The 13,982-nt window shown below is 46.9% G+C and overlaps 1 long non-coding RNA gene across 3 annotated transcripts in view; it reads right to left on the bottom strand.

Moving 5' to 3' along the window:
* Positions 1–13,155, bottom strand: part of LOC309361863 — a 48,233-nt gene extending 35,078 nt beyond the window's left edge. For 2 of the 3 annotated variants that reach the window (XR_014164674.1, XR_014164675.1), the window contains exons 1-2: positions 9,558–10,646; positions 471–537 (exon numbers count right to left, since the gene is read on the bottom strand). This is a non-coding gene — a long non-coding RNA (uncharacterized lncRNA). Of the gene's footprint in view, positions 1–470; positions 538–9,557; positions 10,647–11,858; positions 11,937–13,041 lie in introns of those variants that run through there. The other variant, XR_014164673.1, reaches the window with a different exon arrangement.
* Positions 13,156–13,982: the final 827 nt, after the last annotated feature.

Genomic DNA, 13,982 nt, shown 5'->3' with positions numbered 1-13,982 from the left:
GGGGTGGTGGTTTAGAAACCTCTGGAGGTTTATTGTTAGGAGGTCCCTTGGAGGCTTATTCCTTTAAAATATACACATGTTGGGTGTCCGCTAAAATTCTGACCCTTGTTTTTTCCCCCACACAGAGATCTAGCTTGCCCTCTCTCGCTTCTGAGGCGGGAATAATAAAAATAACAGCAATACTACAACACCTCTGCTGCTGTTGCTACGACTACTGTCTTATATCCTCCCCTTTCTCACACAGAGCACAGGGTGGCTAACAAAATCTAAAAGCCACAACATTAAAACAAAAATCTAAAATGCAGTATTCATCAGCACTATTTGATCGAGGCTGAGGTGCTGGCCGTGTCTTTCTTCATTCCACACTGAAAGCCCTACTCACAGGAATCTGATAGGAACCTTTTAAGAAAAGGGAGCAATGGAGGCTGGTCCAGTAGTGTGAATGGGGCCCTACCTGACTTCTTACTTACATTCATTCCAAGGGGTGACATTTCCTCATCAGCCTCTTCCTTAGCCTCAGTGTTGTCCCTTGCAGATCTGAGAAAGGAGGATGGAGACAAAATTAGAATGGCCTATCCTTGGCTCTGCCTCCTGTGGGTCTCCCTGCCTTCTGCGCTACCAGTCTCAATGGGCACTAGCCACCACAGCCTGTAAGCAGCAACCTGTGGAGGGGCACAGGTTTCCCATCCCTGTGCCAGAATAATCAATACCATAGCCTTCAGAAATACTGCAAACTGAGCAAGTCCCTAGCAGTTGTGTAGGAAGTATAGAAGGGTTGCCACACCCTCTGCTGGTAATTGCAGGTATGTCTGCATTCTTCTTAGTGTTTCCTTTTGTATTCTCTTGGGCCCATCCAGACATCTTGTTTACTGTGCATTCGTGATTATTTGTGCCGATGGCGTTGGTGCAGTTATACTCAAAACCGTTTTCTATCCTCTTTGCCCCTGCAACCGTTTCACAACAAACATGTTGGTTTGTTTCCTGTCACTGTGTGTCCTGTAGTTTCCTGGAAAAATACTGTAACATTTATACCACAAATGTTTGAGGGCTTTTGGTATACATTGTGCCATAATGCAAGAGTGCCTCTCCAAAGGGCAATACAGTGGACGCTTGGGTTGCGAACGTGATCCGTGCGGGATGCACATTTGCAACCTCCAGCATCCGCAACCCCCAGCGGCGCGTCTGTGTACGCGCGGATTGAAATTTGGCACTTCTGTGCACGCACGACTGCCGAAACCCGGAAGTAACCCATTCTGGTACTTCCAGGTTTCGGCGGTCAATAACCCAAAAAAACACAAACTGAAGCGTCTGTAACCCAAGGTATGACTGTAATGCAGTGTTGTTCACGTTGCAGAACAACTAGCAAAGTGAAATGATGTGAGGATGGTTTAATAAAAAATCACCGCTAATGTTGTGTCAATGACAGGTTGCAGGATACACCTGCCAAAAAACACCAGCTTGGAAAGGCCCTTGAGATTTATACAAAATTTTCATTATGATAGTAAATGACCAGTTGTTTATATAACAGGTTCCCCCCCTCTCCTAGTAGTGACAAACAAAAATAGTTTTAAAATACAGTCGTACACTGGATCCCAAACGCCTTGCTACTTGGACATTTTGGCTCCTGGACACTGCAAACCTGGAAGTGAGTGTTTCTATTTTTGAACGTTCTTTGGAACTCAAATGTCTAACGGGGCTTCTGTGGCTGCTGATTGGCTGCAGGAGCTTCTGGCATCCAATCAGAATAAGCTACACTTTGGTTTCTGAACGTTTTGGAAGTCGAATGGACTTCCAGAACGGATTCCATTCGACTTCCAAGGTACGACTGTATGTCATTTTGAACTACTTTTCATAAAGTAGTTGTAATTACCATTTAATTGCATGAAAGGTAGTTTAACCACCTCTTATGATGACTGCTGAATATGTTCCCCCCTGACCTGTTGGGCAGAGTTGACATCATCCATCAGATATGTGAGCATAGCAGTGCATGTACAGCCCACTATTACAAGCATGACTCTCTGGATAAGGACCTAGTTAAGCCTTCAGAAACATGTACTGCCTAAATGTCCAAAAGGCATTTTGTTCGAATCCCCACGGCGGGGTGAGCTCCCATCGTTCGGTCCCAGCTCCTGCCCACCTAGCAGTTCGAAAGCACCCCCAAGTGCAAGTAGATAAATAGGTACCGCTTTATAGCGGGAAGGTAACGGCGTTTCCGTGCGCTGCGCTGGTGCTGGCTCACCAGAGCAGCTTCGTCACGCTGGCCACGTGACCCGGAAGTGTCTTCGGACAGCGCTGGCTCCCGGCCTCTCAAGCGAGATGAGCACACAACCCCAGTCGGACATGGCTGGCCCGTACAGGCAGGGGTACCTTTACCTTTTAAGGTGAACAGGAAGGTCTTAGAAGCAGTCAGGTGGAAATATATTTAACAGAAAATCTTCATTAATTGGATGACGTTACTGCATAATTGTCAAGGAACAAGACTGTAACATGGATGAAATAATTTCATGAGTGGTTTTTGTTTTTAGAGGGGTTTTAGATAAGGATACCCATATCTTTATAGATCCCATATCCTCTTCCCATATCTACTGCAGTTCACTATGCTTATAGAACTCCTTTTTAAAATATTATGCAACCATAGAATATATAGAATATATAGAAATCGGGATTAAAATTAGCCTCTATATTATTTATTTGCATCAATAAATTCTAACCTCACTAGGAGGTGCTAAATGACAATGATGTTTTTACTCTGGTAACTGGTTACAAATTAAATCTACATGAAATTGAATGAATTAATATTGTGTAAATCAAGGATCTCTGAGTCATACAAGAATGAGGAAAAGCAACCCAACTGCATCTAAGAATATATGTGCTTGAAAAACCAAAATAAAATAGGAGAGTTACTTAATTTCTAAGTAGCTCTCAGACCAAAACCAAGACGGCTGAGAAGAAGCAGCTTTGCGAAGGAAAGAGAGTGAAGAAGAGACTTTTCAACCTGTCCTTGCTCACCTTCACTTTTAAAGGATTTATGTTTGACCTGTAGCAGGTTAAGCGTGCAACACTATCTCTGCCCACAAGATGTCAGCAGCTCACTGTGAGGAAGTTTGTGGAGTTGTAGTAATAGGAACTCTGGGTGGAACATGAGGCACAGCACAGGTTTCTTGGGATTATTTTGTTTTGTATGATGGAGTTTCCCCTCCTAAAATTCCTGTCTGTGGAAAGCTAGCATCAAAGGAGAAAGGCCATAATCATGTTGGGAGATGGGGGTGGGTTTTTTTTTAATGAGATGGGAAATTATACACGAGGATTCAAAGAGTGTACTGTAAATAAAATTTAATACATTAACTGTTCCTACACCGTGTGTGTATATGGGAGAGTTTTAAACTGTGTATATGAATCCTAATATCGCGTTGGATGAGTGACTGGATCTTGGGAGAGAGCATATTTGCCTGACTGGAAAGAGTCCTTTCTGCACATAATAGAACACGTTGAATAAAAAGGGATCTTTTGGCCCCCAGCTCTGCAGCCTTAACTGTATGTATACAGCCTGTTGCTGCATTGCAAATAAATACATTTGGGATTGGACTGCTAATCACAGTGGTACCTCAGTGTCAGGGAACTGACATCTAAAGCGCCGGAGGCGCAAAGGCTCACTGAGGGTGAGAGAGCAGTAGCAGCGGAAGAGGGAACCAGTAGAGGGCGAGCAAGAACTCCAAGGGAAAGTGAGTCGGAGGGATGGCTCAGAGACGCTTCAAGCGAAACCAGTGGGGAGGTCTCAGGACCTCCTATAGGGACACCCACACCTCGACGGAAACTGTCACGCCGAGAGGCCAGACGACGTGTTTCCGTTAAGGAGCTTTTATGTTGGAAACGTTTCCGAAAGCAGCCACTTTCGGATTCTACTAGTGATTGACGCAGCCATGCTGGAGGGGCTCCGTCACAGGCAGAGGTTTGAAAGCCTGATCAAACTCTGAGGGACTTGCATTTTACGCACAAGCAGCTCATCGTCCCATCACAGCAATCCGAAAGTCACCGAAAGCCAGCTTGTGCAGGGAGAAGCATCATGAGCAATCCAGCCGGAACCGGGGAAGCAGGAGCAGCTGGAGGAGGTCCAAGCCTGGAAGAAAGGTACAGGGCGTTGGAGATCCAGTTGGCGCTGCAAACGGCGAGGCTTGAGGAGAGGAGGGCTCAGGATGCAGAAAAGGGAAAGGAGAAAACCACCCCGCTCGCCAGAAAGGTGCCAGGATTGGTGCAGAAATTCGGGGGGGATCCCAGGAACTATCATGCCTTTAGAACAGAGATGCAATACGCTCTAAACTTGCAGTTTGATGACTTCCCCGATGAGGAATCGCGAGTGGCGTATGTGATTGGCCATCTCGAATCCGGGGCGAAAGATTGGGTTAGACCCCTGATGGCAGCGAATAATGAGATCTTAAAGGACACGAGGAAGTTTTTTCGTGCCATGGACCTGATGTTTTCCAGCGATATTGAGCAGGGGGTGGTGCGAAGGCAGTTAATGGCTTGCCAGCAAGGAAGCAGATCTGTCCGTGAGTACTGGACTGAATTTACCATGTTGATTCACAAATTGGGGTGGGACCTATCGGCGGAGCCCATCCAAATGCTTTTCGAAGAGGGGCTTTCTTCAACCGTCAAAGATGAGCTTTCCCGGGGCCCCAGGGCGGAGTCTATGGACCAGTTAACCAAATCTGCGCTGGCCATAGGAGCGCGCCAGGAGGCGAGGGCTATGGAAAAGCGGGAAGGGAAAGGAGACCGTTGGAGGGAGTTCCGCATTCCAGACATTCCAGAGCCACCTTTCCCGCCGGCAGAGCCGATGGAAGTTGGAACAGCGCGGGCGCGCGCAGTTTCAAATCCCAGTGAAGGGCGGAAAAAGGAGGGAAAGAGCGCCAAGAGATGTTATCTCTGCCAACAGCCAGGGCACTTTGCCAGAGTTTGCCCACAAAGAAAGGAATGGCAAGGGATGGCAGGAGCTGTTGGGGGAAAGGAAGAGGAAGGCAAGGAGCAAGTAAAAGCCAACGCCTGGCTGCCACCGTTGGGGCACAGCAGCCAGGCCAAAGAGCAATGAAAGTGCCCATGCCAGAACCCCCCAGACCCGCTTTAGTGATAGAGGTGTTACTAGAACTGCCAAACGGACACCCACTAAAGGTCAAGGCGCTTTTGGATTCAGGCAGCTCCTGTAATTTCATGAGTAAGGAGTTTGCAGCTGAGCACCAGATACAGACTATCCCTTTAAGTAACCCCTTGCAGGTGACTACGATTGACGGCAGAGAGCTGTTGGGGGGAGAAGTTAGCCAACAGACTGTCCCGATGATAATGAGAGTGGCAAGGCACACCGAACAGATAGCGTTTAATGTGGCCATCCTGGGAGGAGCGCCCATCATTTTGGGGATGAGCTGGCTGGCGCTACACGATCCGCTAGTGGGCTGGCATCAGAGGGTGGTCTCCTTTGGGTCAGCGCATTGCCTAGAACACTGCAAGGAGGGGAAGGTTTCGGGAGGAGACAGAGTCACCCTAGCGGGGATGGAAGTGATGGACAAAGGGAAGGTGCCCCCGCAATACGCAGATCTGAGCAACGTATTCAGCGAAAGGGAAGCAGACAAACTGCCACCGCATAGACCCTTTGACTGTCAAATCAACCTACTCCCAGGGGCCCAACTCCCAGTAGGCAAGCTGTACGCCATGTCAGACAGGGAGATGCAGGAGCTGAGGGAGTTCATTGACAAAAACTTGAAGCGAGGTTTCATCAGAGAGTCCCGAGCGGTGGGGGGCAGCCCAGTGTTCTTTGTGGACAAAAAGAACACAGACAAACCGAGACTGGTGTGTGACTTCAGGGCCCTCAATGCAGTGTCGGAGCCCCTGGCTTTCCCTATGCCCCGAATTGATGACATTTTGACCAGAGTAAGGAAGGGAAAGAATTTTACAAAACTGGACCTGCGGGGGGTGTACAATCTGATACGCATAAGGAAGGGAGATGAATGGAAGACCACCATGTTTACCCCGTTGGGAGCCTTTGAATACCTCGTTATGCCCTTCGGTCTACAAGGGGGCTCCGCGTGTTTTCAAGCTTTTATAAACCACGTTCTGGGACCTTTGCTCTACAAGAATTGTGTGGCCTTTTTAGACGACGTGTTGGTGTATTCGGAAAATGAGGAACAGCATGTGAGGGACGTTCGAGAAGTGTTGGGCAGGCTGCAAGCCAACCAGCTGTGGGTGAAACTGGAGAAGTGCCAGTTTCATACCAAGGAGGTGGAATTCCTGGGGTACCGCTTGTCAGACAAGGGATTGGCCATGGATCCAGGCAAGGTCCAAGCGGTACTGGAATGGAAGACACCGAAGACCAAGAAGGACGTGCAAAGATTCTTGGGATTTGGGAACTTTTATCGGAAGTTCATCAAGAACTTTGCCCACTTGACGGCGCCCATCACTGACTGTCTCAGCAGCAAGAAGAAATTTGTTTGGACGGCAGAGGCGGATCGAGCCTTTGAAGAACTGAAAGGGGCTTTCGCCTCGGAAGAACAACTTCTGCATGTGGATTTACGAAAACCCATGAGAGTGGAAACAGATGCATCCGACCGGGCGGTAGGGGCGGTCCTTCTTCAACCGGGGAGGAGTGCGTCGGAGTGGAGACCGTGTGCCTTCTTCTCGCGGAAGCTGAATAAGTCCGAGAGGAATTACACGGTGTATGACAGGGAACTACTTGCCATTCACGAAGCATTCCGGAGGTGGAGACATTTATTAATTGGGGCACAACACAAGGTGCAAGTGTGCACCGACCACAAAAATTTAGAGTATTGGAGAACAGCTTGAGTGCTCAACCAACGACAAGTGAGATGGGCACAGGAATTCTCCAAATTTAACTTTGAGATTTGTTATGTGCCAGGCCCAGAAAACGTCAGGGCGGACGCGCTCTCACGCAAACCAGAATATTGGGAAGGGGAGGGGGTGATCGAAGAGAGACATGTCATCCCGGAGGACCGCTGGGTGTGTGGGGCGGCGATGGTGGGGCAACGAGAACTGGTGGAGGAAACGGAAAATGATGAATATGCCCAGGATAAGCTCAGAGGTCTCAGGGGGGAGGGCGAGAGCCCCGGAGGTTTTGAGGAAAGAAATGGGGCATTGTATTACAAAGGGGCACTGTATATACCCGAAGGTGAATTGAGGGGGAGAGTACTCAAGCAGTTGCATGATAGCCCCACGGCGGGACATTTTGGGCAACACAAGACCATGTGGTTGGTTACCAGGGAATTTTGGTGGCCTAAGGTGAGGGAAGATGTAAGGGAGTATGTAAGAGGGTGTGACCAATGTCAGCGAGCCAAAGGGGAAAGAAGGGCGCCGGCAGGGTTATTAGAACCTTTACCCACACCAGAACGGCCTTGGGAAGCGATATCAATAGATTTTATGACGGATCTGCCAAGGTCCAAGGGGAAAACAGCCATCATGGTAGTAGTAGACCTGTTAACTAAGATGTGCCACTTTGTAGCATGCTCACATGCAGTCACAGCGGAAGAAACGGCGAAGTTGTTTGTGGAACATATCTTTAGGTTGCACGGGGCTCCCTCGAGGGTGATCTCAGATCGAGGCAAACAATTTACTTCCAGGTTCTGGAGGAAGCTCATGAGCTTGTTACACGTGGAAGTCAATTTTTCAACTGCCCGGCACCCTGAAACCAACGGGCAGGCGGAAAGGGCAAATGGCATTCTTCAACAATATCTTAGGTGTTATGTCAATGACAGAGAGAACGATTGGGTCGAAAAGTTGGCGTTGGCAGAATTTGCCTACAATAATGCGGAGAATGTGTCCACAGGGATGAGTCCCTTTTTGGCTAATTACGGGTGTCACCCCAGGGCATTTCCAGGGGAAGGAGGGGAGAGATGGAGCGTCCCAGCGGCTGAACATTTTGTAGAAGAGATGGAAGCCATCCATCAGCAGCTCCAGCTCAACTTAGAAAGGGCTAAGGCACAATATAAGAAGCAGGCAGACAAGAACAGAAGGGAAGGTGAAACCATAAGGGTGGGGGATCAAGTGTGGTTGTCAACCCAAGGGTTGCCGTTCAAAGGGGGTTGTAAGAAACTGAGGCCCAGAAGATTGGGACCCTTTGAGGTGATTCAGCAGGTCAACCCGGTAGCTTTCAAACTCCGATTACCCAATCACATGAAATTGCACCCAGTGTTCGACAGGTCGTTACTGTCACCATACAGGGGAGGAGGTGAAGGGGAGCACGTCAGGGGACCAGCCTTGGAAGAGAGGGAACGCCGCAACCATGTAGCGGAAATCCTCGATTCCAGGTGGAAGGGAAATCAGGTGGAGTATTTAGTGGCGTGGGAAGGGGAACCGGAGTCAGAAAACACCTGGGTAAGTGCGCAGGAAGTCAATGACGAGGTTTTAACAGAAACGTTCCATCAAAGGTTCCCGAGGAAACCTCAGCCGATAGCAAGGTTTAGGAGGGAGTATTTCGGCACCACCGATGAGGAAGAGGAAATGGAAGGGTTCGCGGAGTCGGAGTTGGAAGAGGGAGTGGACTCTGATGACGAAGAGTACCTAGAGAGTAGGAACAGCAACAAGTGGAAGGAAGTGTTCGCGACGTCGGAAGATGAGGGAGGTTCTTTCAAGGGTTTTACCTCCTCACCGCCAGTAGGAGAGGAGACGGGAGGGGGTGAAGGGGGCCCTGGAGGGGAGGTGGATGTCAGGGAACTGACATCTAAAGCGCCGCAGGTGCAAAGGCTCCCTGAGGTTGAGAGAGCAGTAGCAGCGGAAGAGGGAACCAGTAGAGGGCGAGCAAGAACTCCAAGGGAAAGTGAGTCGGAGGGATGGCTCAGAGACGCTTCAAGCGAAACCAGTGGGGAGGTCTCAGGACCTCCTATAGGGACACCCACACCTCGACGGAAACTGTCACGCCGAGAGGCCAGACGACGTGTTTCCGTTAAGGAGCTTTTATGTTGGAAACGTTTCCGAAAGCAGCCACTTTCGGATTCTACTAGTGATTGACGCAGCCATGCTGGAGGGGCTCCGTCACAGGCAGAGGTTTGAAAGCCTGATCAAACTCTGAGGGACTTGCATTTTACGCACAAGCAGCTCATCGTCCCATCACACTCAGGTTAAGTACTTAATTCGTTCCGGAGGTCCGTACTTAACCTGAAACTGTTCTTAACCTGAAGCACCACTTTAGCTAATGGGGCCTCCTGCTGCTGCCACGCCGCCAGAGCACAATTTCTGTTCTCATCCTGAATCAAAGTTCTTAACCTGATGCACTGTTTCTGGGTTAGTGGAGTCTGTAACCTGAAGCGTATGTAAACTGAGGTACCACTGTAATGGGTCCACTGGTCTAGGGTTACCCTTTTTACTGAGGGGAATAATTCATGAGTAGCTGCTTTTGGGCATGGAAGTTTCATTTTTAAAAGCCTCAACCCAGAGATTTAAGGGCTTGGTGAGCTCTCTTGGAAGCCTCACGATGAGGCCGATCCCTCAGGAATTCAAGTCCTGCTGTTTCAGGCCAAGGCTTTTTTTGAATAAAAAATATAAAAAGTGAAAGGAATTCTCACGTGCATTTTTGTGTTCACCAAGTTTCTTTATTCAGTATGAAGACATGGGCTCCTCTGGCCAATGCTGTGTCCCTTCTCAGGAAACTCCAACTCTCCGCTTCCGGTGCTCTTTTTGCTCTGACCCCCAAACTTCAGACAGGGAACATGGCAAGAAAGTTCATTAAAAGCCTCTCTAAAGGCCCAGCCGGGAGCTGTGAATGCTGATGGACATGACAGGGCTGCCTTGGGGGGGGGGGGAATGCAAGCTTGAATGTTAAATGTGAGGAAAACTTGAGGAGGTATTTACACGCCCACTTCAATAATTTTCTTTTCTTAGAATTGGAAGCAGACAGAAAAGAGTCTGGGAAAATTCCCCATACTCAGGCTTTTGTATTGTTCGCAGTGCTAAGAGGGAATGAGAGAAGGGAGAGAATCTCACTCTGCCTTGCTAAATACATAATAAATGAGAGAGTACTTTTGAGGTCACTGTGAAGAGAGTTAACTTGCTTTCATCTGCTTTGGGAATCCTGTGCATTCCTTGAATCCCTTGCCAAGCACCCCCTTTCCCTAGTCTATATGATTGTAGAGAGATCCTGTGTGTATGTAAGTAATTTCCCGCTGGCCTGCAAACAAAATATCTTGCCCTATCCTAACAAACAGGCAGCCCTAAAGGCCAAGAGGAAGATTTTACTGGAGAGCCAATCAGAGCACAAGCAAGCACTCTTCCTCTGTGTGAGAGACAGGAAGGCCTAAATGGCAGCCTGCAGCTGAGCAGCCTGAGTCTCAGGTGAGGTGCATGAAAACAAAACAGAATACTGGCTAAAAATGAGGGCAAATCACTCCCCCCTTCACAAGAAGTTGAATTACAGAAGGATTTGACAAAATCTGACCAAAATCTGCTGTACAAAAGAGGCAGCCAATCAAAATGGACTCAGTTATTATCAAGGCATGAGGCTTGATGTGAGGATTTTTAAAATAAAAAAATCCAATAATTGAAGGTGGTGGCCTAGGGATGTGCATATTGCCCATAAACTGTGGTGATACAGCGGAAGCAAGAAGTTCTCAAAGAACAAAACTGCTCCAAACTGGAGTAACAGAGAAGATCACTCTGAAATGTAAGTGCCAAATTTCTTTTAGTCACATTTAATGTTAAAATACATTTATTATAGTCTTTGTTTTGTTTATGTGATATGTATTTTTAGGAAGATTTTAAAGTGCCATCTTATATAGTTAAAAATACTGTTGGAATTTGTTCCCCGCCAGTGAAAATTCCTTTAATAAGGCATTGCCCAAAGCCCACCAACTAATTTCTTTCTTTGCCACTTACATTTCATTTTGCTGAAATCAAGACTTGTTATGCGTTTAACCTGCTTTTAGTTTTCAGTCTTCTTCCCTTCCACCTTCCCACAAATCCACTCTTTGCTCACTTTGGTATTGTGACCCCAGTGTACATCAATATGCAGGTTTTTTCCCACATAGCCTATTATTGTTACTACAAATCCTAATAGTGCCTTCATTCCAGCTCTCTGGAGACAAAACCCATTAACACCTTGCAGTGGCCGGTCAGCAACTTATGAATACTCATACAAAGGGTATTATGTGAGCTTTACAATTTATGATGCCCCACTAAGTCTCTAAGGCTGCAGTCTAGATGAGCCTTTGGCATGATCCAGTAGGGCAGGTGTGGGGGCAAGATTTGGCCCTCCAGATGCTGTTGAACCACAACTCCCAGCCCCAAAAAGCATGGCCAGTGGGTGGCGATATTGGGAGTTACATTTCAGTGACATCTGTAGAGTCAAAGATTCCCCACACTTAAGATTCCCATTACTTAAGACCTCCAGTTTGAAAATGTACTCAAGAGCTCAAAAAGGTTGGCATCCTTGAATAGTGGAGCATGTATAAAAAGGTAAAGGTAAAGGACCCCTGACAGTTAAGTCCAGTCATGAACAACTTGGGTTGCGGCGCTCATCTCGCTTTATTGGCCGAGGAAGCCGACGTTTGTCCACAGACAGTTTTTTCTGGGTCATGTGGCCAGCATGACTAAGCTGCTTCTGGCGAAACCAGGGCAGCGCATGGAAACACCATTTACCTTCCTACCAGAACAGTACCTATTTATCTATTTGCACTTTGATGTGCTTTCAAACTGCTAGGTTGGCAGGAGCTGGGCCCAAGTAATGGGAGCTCACCCCATTGCTGGGATTCAAACCACCAACCTTCTGATCAGCAAGCCCTAGGCTCAGTGGTTTAGACTACAGCGCCACCCGCGTCCCGTGGAACATGTATAGGAAAGTATATTGCACATCAGATTTCTTGGGTACTCACTGTAGTCTTAGTAATCTTCATGAGCTGTTAGAGGGTTCTAGTGTCAATGATAGCAGAATGCCTACATGCAACTGAAAGCTAGAATGGAAATTTGAATTTCTGAGGCTGGCTTCCCATTGAGGAATATATATACTGAGGAATATAGATAAGGAGAGTTGCAATTTGACTATACAAGCAAAGCTATTTTGCTGATTTTTGAACAACCCCACCAGGTCTTCACCTCCTTCAAAATGAAGTAGCTATTCCCTATAAACTATATATTATAAATGAACACAATTATTATAATCTAGCAAAATACTGTAATTCAAACAAACATGTACATCATTCTGCTGTAAACACTACAGTAAAATTCATCCTAACCAAAACAGTGCTGAGGCCCATTGCTGACAGAAATAATAAATTGCTTCTTTTTAATTTATAGCAATAGTTCCCAGAAGAGTTTTCTTTGTTTGGTTGCTAGCTAGTCAGTCCCTTGAAAACATTGTCAAGAAACCTACGTTGCTTCCCTGCATTCTAATAGTGACCTTACATTTCTTTTTGTCTTATTAATGAATGGCACTGGTAAATGGAAGATTTGGTGGGATGGATGAATCAACTGAGCAGCATAGAATCCAATAAATTAGTAATACTAAAACATTAATTTAAAAACTCCAGCATTAAGAGACCTCATTAAAGAAAAAAGTAGTCTGAAATAAATGGGGGTTTTTACATGCAGTTGTAGAGAAAGTTCTATAACTTGGGGGCCACAACAGAAAAGGCCCTGCATCTTGTACCTGTCTTCTATACTTAATCTGTGTTTCCCACAAGCCTTCTTGGGTGAGGAGGATTGGACTGGTTATGACATTTGTACCACATATTGCTTAATTTGAGTTATATTTACATATAGATATATTTGTGCAACATTCCTGTTTTCTGCTTGTGACATACAGCAAGCTTGGTTGAATAGGTTAAGTTCTGGTACTATGAACCTTCTGTGTTGATAGTCCTGGCACTAGGCTGGAGCTGGAGTCTTAGAAGACCTTTGGTCACACATGTTTTAGTTATGCATAGACAAAGGTGGCCATACTTTCTGCTGCAGGGTGGTCAATGTGACCTCTTTTATCAGCCTTACCCAACCTGGGTGTACTGGACTGACTGTACAATCTGCACAGACCTGCACACGAAGGCCGTCACATTAACTTACATATGTACATTGGACGTGATGCTCTGTTCTCTCTTCTTGCCTTTTTGACAAATGGCTTTCCCCGTGTAAATTATGACTCTTTGTGTTTGTACTAGACCTCTGTGTAGCCCCCCCCCCCCCGGTTGAAGAGGGTTGCTCTACTGTGTGTATCTGTTGATGACGTGGGGTTCCCCACCCCCCATGGAACAATTACCATAGTCACAGTCAGGTAACAGCAACCATAAACAGAGCATGGGAGTGTGTACTGTTGCTTCTCCACCCTCTCTCTGCAGCATAGCAGTGACAAAAGATGTTTGGATGAATTTATTTGACATAGGCGCCAAGCTCTGTAAATGGTTTATGAACATCTTTTCTAGGAGCAAGAGGAAGTGTTAGATCAAGTCAGGACAGCTTGGATTTATTCCCATGAGAAGTCAGCTTCTGAGGAAAAGTCCCTTACTGTACTAAGGCAACAGATTTTTCATCTCAGTCTTAACTCACCTTCCCCTACCCCACTCTCATCCTCACCCCCAAATTGCCATTTGATGAGGAAGAACTCCCATCCCTCAGAATAGGGATTTTTTCAAAACACCTGTCCGGAAGGCTTCTCATGCTGCTTTGTGATTTGGTTCTGCATGTGAACTTCAGGAAGCAGCTCTTGGGGGACGGGGACACACACACACTAGGGTCTAGTTCATACATCTGACATTCTGTTTACTCTGGCTCCAGTGCACTCCCACCACTGGTATTTGAAGGGCATTAGCTGCAGTCCATATATATCCTGAATTTTCCTCAAAAATACTGCTGTTTGATGCATTTCCCCTTAAACCAGCTTCCATCTGATTTGAAACATAAGCCACAGTCACTTCACCATTAAGCTGAAGGGCGTACATTTGAGTCAACCATTGTACATGTGCAGATGACTGCTTCATGCATCGGAGTTCTGGGAGTTGCAGAGGTGG

This window comes from Podarcis melisellensis, assembly GCF_964234715.1.
Source record: "Podarcis melisellensis genome assembly, chromosome: 2".
Taxonomy (NCBI): domain Eukaryota; kingdom Metazoa; phylum Chordata; class Lepidosauria; order Squamata; family Lacertidae; genus Podarcis; species Podarcis melisellensis.
This window is presented reverse-complemented; position numbering and strand designations above follow the sequence as displayed.